Here is a 6097-nt window from a genome sequence, read left to right as displayed (position 1 = left end):
TAGAGCAGTGGCAGGAGGGGGGTGGAACAGGGCAGGACCTGGAATGGCAGGGAAGAGGCCATGGGGAGGAGGTGGGGAGGATAGAGAGATGGGGGAAGAGGCAATGGGGGAGGTGCCCAAGGCTGCAGAGGGAGGAAGATGGTAAAGGAAAGGGACATGGGGGTTAGAGGCACTGTGGGGCAAGGGGTGGGAGAAGGCAGCTTGCAGCTCCAGCCCTAACCTTCCCACCTTGTACTCAAATTCAAATTGAGGGCATTTCCCACCTATGTTAAATGGGGGGGGGGAACCTTGCCTTGGACTCAAGTAAATATGGTAATGGTGCCTAAGAGAGGGACCATTTCTCCATTTCCAGTTCTCTTAGTCTCCTGTTAGGAAGCATCTCTAGATTTTAACCGTTATCACTACATCTTCCCTCTTAACAATCTAAGGAGGAGACCTTACTGCTAGCATGTCACCTTGGAGTGAGTCTTTACCATTCATTTTCTTATTTCCTCTTTCCTGCAGCTCTTTTAACAAGTCTCTGAGAGTCTCTCTGGAGGTTTCATTTTCTTTTCAGACTGACAAAGTATCAGATCTGATTTCTGATTTTTTTTCTGGGTGGGAAGCTTTTCTTCAAATCTTAATAGATTTGAGTCCTTATACTGAGATCTGTTTGACTTGCACTTTTGACAGCTGTGTTTCTACACATAGCACAATATTCATTAGCAGAGGCTGGTTTCCTCTTTCTGCATGATTGTATTTGCATTTGTGCCCACCGGGACATAATTGCTTCTTGTGTTCTGGAACAATTGGTTTCTTCCTAAGAAAATTTTTCAGACTTGGGCGATGAGGACCAAAAGGATCATCAAGAGGCATGAATGTTGTCTTCTTGTACTGTTTCAGTTTCTCACAAGCTGCCAGATTTAAAATTGGTGTCACCTCCCTAGATACCACCAGGGATGGAAGCTTATGGGCGTGTCTACACGTTGCCCTGTGGTGACATTTGTACTGAGCCGTGCTTTAGTACTTCCTTTTGGAAGTACTTTCTGCTTGTTTCTTTTCCTTTTGGAAGTACTAAAGCATGGCACAGGAATAGCCCATACTGCACCGTACACATGGTGCACAGTTATTTTTAGCAGCTACTTTGCCATAGCAGTGTGCTATAATGGGGGAGTGCGCCACTACTGCAAAGTAGCTGCTGGTCACTTGTAGACATCCATGGATGCTACATTGCCATAGTGCGTCGCTACGGTGCCGTAGCTTCACGTGTAGACACATCCTTTATGTTACATTTTTATAATGGATGCTAGCATTGCATCTCCCTGTAACTGGTAGATTTGTTTTTGAATAGCCAATAATTTTGATGTTTGTTGGACTCCCTTTTGGTCTCATAATTTTCTATATTCATTCTCTGGTAAAATATTAACTTGAGCTCTAGTATCTAATTAAAAACCCAAACCAAACAAAACCATTGCTTCTTGCTCTTCCACTGGCAAAATCTAGTCTCTCTCATTTATTTTGCCATACCTGTGCAAAATTCTTCTGGAATGCTGTCAATTGTGTACACTTGAGGTTTATTCATTTGGGACCTGTAGCACCTGGAAAAATAGTTTTTCTTGTTATAGTTATAACAGCACAAATCCAACACAACATTGTTTTCTACACTTGATGCAGTTCTGCTTGTTTCTTTTCTTCTGAGCATTCTCCTTGCCAATGGAAAATTTCACCCTCTGAGGTGGCTTCTTTTGGCCACATGCTTTCATACCTACTGCATGGATGACCCTGTTTGGTGCACTCAACTCTGCAGCGTGTACCTTCACAGTTTTGATTGTATTGCACATTTGAATAGTCTTTTCTAGGGACAAGTCTCCCTCTTGCGGTGGACTTCCTTGTAATACAGTATCTGCAATACCATAAATAACCCTGTTTGTAATCAGAGATTCTGTCAAGTTCCCAAAAGCATAGCTTGTACTCAGTCTTTTAATTCAGTAACATACTGACCTATGCTTTCTCCTGTTGTTTGTCTGCACAAAAAATCCTTGTCTTTCAAGGGTCTCATTCTTATTTGGTTTCCAGTACTCCTCAGATTTGGACAGCTTTACACTTAACTGCCTTATCTGAAGGTAAGGGTATTATAAAAGACCAGGACTTTGCCCCCCCACAATATGCAAGATGATTTGATTTGCAAGATTTGATTTTGCCTTTTTTTTCTGCCTCTGTGACAGCTAGTTACCACTCAATCCTTTGTCTGAATTCACTCCAGTTTTCTGCCATGTTGCCCAACACAAGAATGGCAGATGGAAGTTGCAAAACACTGATGACTTCAGTCTGTTTACTTAGACTTTAACTGTGCAGGAAGATCACTTACAGTGGTCCTTGTACTTCCACATGGCTGTGTTGCTCCACCTGGTCTCAGGCTCCACCTTCTTTTTCAGTTTGGAACTCAAATTCTTTCAAGTTCTTTCTTATTGTCCCGGGGGGATGAACCAAGCCCCAGTGTCATGGTGGGCCGGGGTGGCGATTGACCACGAAAACAGGTGGGATTCTTGGCGATGGAGTACTGAGCGGCTCGGAAGCGTAATGGTTTCTTAAACAAGGTGGGTTTATTTGACTTACGCTTTTTAGGCGCAGGCACAGTAATTCTTCAGTTACAGTGGTGCGATGGCACGAACAAACAACAACACAGGGGTCCGTTGGTCCACAGGGTTCTTGAGCCAAGCCCTTGCTATCTAACCTGGAGGCTAGGGGCGGCTACCTGGCTCAATAGTCCTAGGACTGGTCAACGGCTCATAACAGGATTCAACTAACACACAGTACAACAAACTGTAACTCGTTGAGGATAGCCAGATGTGATGCCAGTCAGATGGTTGGAGTGGTCGTGGAATCAGGATCAAAGTGTGCAGAGTTGAGCCAAGCCGTGATCAAGAATCGAAGCCAAGGTCGATTAAATGCCAGGTAAGTAGGAAGCTGGAGACAGCGGGAGCTGTCTCAGGCTGAAGTCGAAGTCAAAATCAAAACAGTTTATAAACCAGAGAATCAACGTCGTGAATGAACAGTACAATCGAGGGTGAAGACGCAGCAAGACAGCTAGAGTCCTCACAGGAGGAGACCAACAGGCCAGGAAGCCTTACTGAGAGAGATACTGAGACCAGGCACCGTCCTCAGTTCAAGTGGATCTCCCCCCGAGGGAGGGGCTCCTAAACCTTTTATAACAATTTGGTGGCCAATTAGAATGTGTCCCTCAAAGAACTTTCTAGCCGAATGACATCATGCTCTTAGCTGACTGAGCATGTGTGAGCCTGAACTCTCTGCTGTTACCACGCAGGCGCAGGGCTGAAAAGTAGGTCAGCCTGACTGACAGCTCTTGGGGTCGCCCAGGGGACACAGGCTGGGTGAGTCCAATGGAAAATTCCATGAGCCTGTCTTGCGCATGTCAGTTCCAGTTCTCCCCCTCTCACTCTCTTTCTGCATTGGCAGCATACAATCAAAACTTTACTTCAACACTTATTCACCACTTCTGATACCACATGGTGACTACTGGGTTTAATAAATACAGATATACAATGAGGGAGAGGAGCTAAGAACAAATGAACTTTATAGTGGAGCAGTAGGCAACCCCTGTAGATCCTTGGTCTTTCTCCAACTTAACTGAGGGACCATCTCTCAATTTCCAACTTCTATAGTTGTCTAAGTAAGAGAGTATCTTTAAATTACAACTTCTATCGTGACACTAAGAAAGGGGAAAATTGCACCCCAAACAAGAATAAAACAGAGAGGATTCAAAGCCACTTTGGATGATCTTAATTTGTAGTAATTTTTTACCCTGAGAACCATCAACAGAAACAAGCCGTGGAGAGTGGGGATTTTTTCTATTTTAATTTTGCAAGCAGGGGTTAATATTTTAAAGTCAGACATACCTGTCCACATCTTACAATGGCCCCCAGAATTGATGGTGTAAATATGAAAAGCTGAGGGGTTGGATTACAAATGAGGCCTCTTCAAAATATCTCCCAATACTCTGGAATGTGGAAAGAGGAGATAAGGTGTATCTGTCAGGGAAGAGTTTCTTAATAAGCTGTTTGAAAGGAACAAGAAAATGCTTTTTCTGTAAGTCTAACCTACATTAGGTAGTATCCCAAGAAAAGACAATATAATAAATTAAGCCCTCACAGCCCCAGTTTGAGCAAACCACTTCTGTGTGTATGTAACTTGACATATGAATGTTTAAGCTTTTGGGGGCATTTATTGTGTTTTCATGGATGCCTGTACAGCACCTGATACAGTGGGGCCTTGATTTTGATTGAGCTCTCTGGGTCCTATGTCAATACAAATTTGTAAGGCATAGGATTGAACATCAGTGTTAGTAAAATCCTTAGGAGATGGAAATACAGTGCTGTAGTAAGAGGGTGGGGGCAAGTGGGGTGATCACCCTGGGCGCCAAAGTGAAGGGGGGCCAATAGGCACCCTGTGGGCCCTGAGGGACAGGGAGGGGGGACCTGTGCAGCCTGCTATGCCCCAGGCTGTGGGGGCTTGGCAGTGCAAGCTGCTTTCCCTTGGGCCATGGGGGCTCCGCGAAACCAGAAGTGCCACAGGGCATGCCAGTTTTTAAGGTGCCGGTTAACACAGCTTTTGCTGTATATGACCTGAGAAAGCTCAGAATAGAAATGAAGGAATCCAGAAAAAAATGATACCTTGTGGTTATAAATTTGGAGAGATTAAAACCACTGACAAACAAACTTTACATCAAACCTGATGAAGAGCTATAATGAATACATCCTGCACTCACAAAGCACAAATAAACTTTTTGTAGCAAAAAATGCAACAGTGTTATGGTGGGAGTCTCTAGATGGTGCTTTTATACATAGTCTTAGGAGTTAGGGATAGACATTCAAGAAGCCTGAGCCTGAATTGATTCAATCTTCGCAGGTTAGCCTAATCCGGCTAGGCTAAACCACTTTGTAACTGCACAGACATCCCCTCTGGACTGAAAAAATGCTGGCACATGCCTGCAGTGGTGCAGGCTAGAAGCTGGGGGGAGCTAGAGCAGCCCTCCCTTCCACAGGGCTGAGCTGGGGGGCCCCTGCAGGATGCTGTGATTAGGGCGGGCTCCCCCCTTTGATAACAGAGCATTTATCAGCATTTAGCACTCCATCAGAAAACAAAGCCTTACTCATTAGTTCAAGCTCTTCTTAAACAGCTTTTTTCCAAAGGAAGGAATGCAGGGACATTACCAGCTGACCTGTTGATTAGTTCCAAAAGCCCTAGGGGGACACTGTTCTATCTGCCTTACAGAGCATTAGCTAGCATACCACATGCTGGCTACAGTCCATGCTGTAGGAGAGAGAAGGGAGGGATCTCTGCTTAAGCAACGAGTGTTTGTGGGGGGAGAAGGGCACAGGGAAGCCAGCAGACCCTGTTGTCTCTGTGGGAGCTACAGCCAGGGAGCAGAGGGGTAGGGCCAGCCCTGCTATGGAGCAGAGAGCCCTGCCCAGTCCAGAGAGCATGTTGGGATGCTGGGGGAGTCTAGTTTAACTTGAAGAAGCAATGGGTCTGGGACAGACATTGCATAGACTGGTTTGAGCCAAATCTGTTAAGTCTGATACTACATTCAATCAGGTTTATCTCAAACCAGACTGAACTATTTTCAGATTGGTTTATTTGCACTGAACGTCTGTTCTGTTACAGGTTTAAACCAGTGTCTGATCACTTAAATCAGTTAATGTGTAATGTCGGTCCCTAGCCAGGGTGTGCTTACATATTACAATTAGCACGTGCTAACTTTAAGGAATGTTAGGTCCATTTGTAGCAAACCCCCCAGTGTTTCTTTTTTTTTCTTTTAAAAAGCATTCCCTCCCCTTCCCCAGCCATTTCTAACTTTGTCTCTCCCTCTCTATTCCCTATAGATAAGTATAAGTGAGCTAAGACATGGGATACGCTTCAGCATTTTATTTTGGTAGCAAGTTCTATTTGTTTTGTTTTTTTCTCCTTCTTTATATTGTATAATTATTATGTTTATATTGATTTTTAGTGTTCTATATTATTGTTTTACTGGTACTATATGATTTAGGCCTACATATGTAAGTTAACATAAGTCATGTCAAGTTTCCATTTTGTTTGT

The sequence above is a fragment of the Gavialis gangeticus genome, unplaced genomic scaffold (assembly GCF_001723915.1).
Source record: "Gavialis gangeticus isolate Ggan-Ray unplaced genomic scaffold, GavGan_comp1, whole genome shotgun sequence".
NCBI classification, from domain to species: Eukaryota; Metazoa; Chordata; order Crocodylia; family Gavialidae; genus Gavialis; species Gavialis gangeticus.
The sequence above is the reverse complement of the archived record's forward strand: the minus strand, read 5'-3'. Positions refer to the sequence as shown.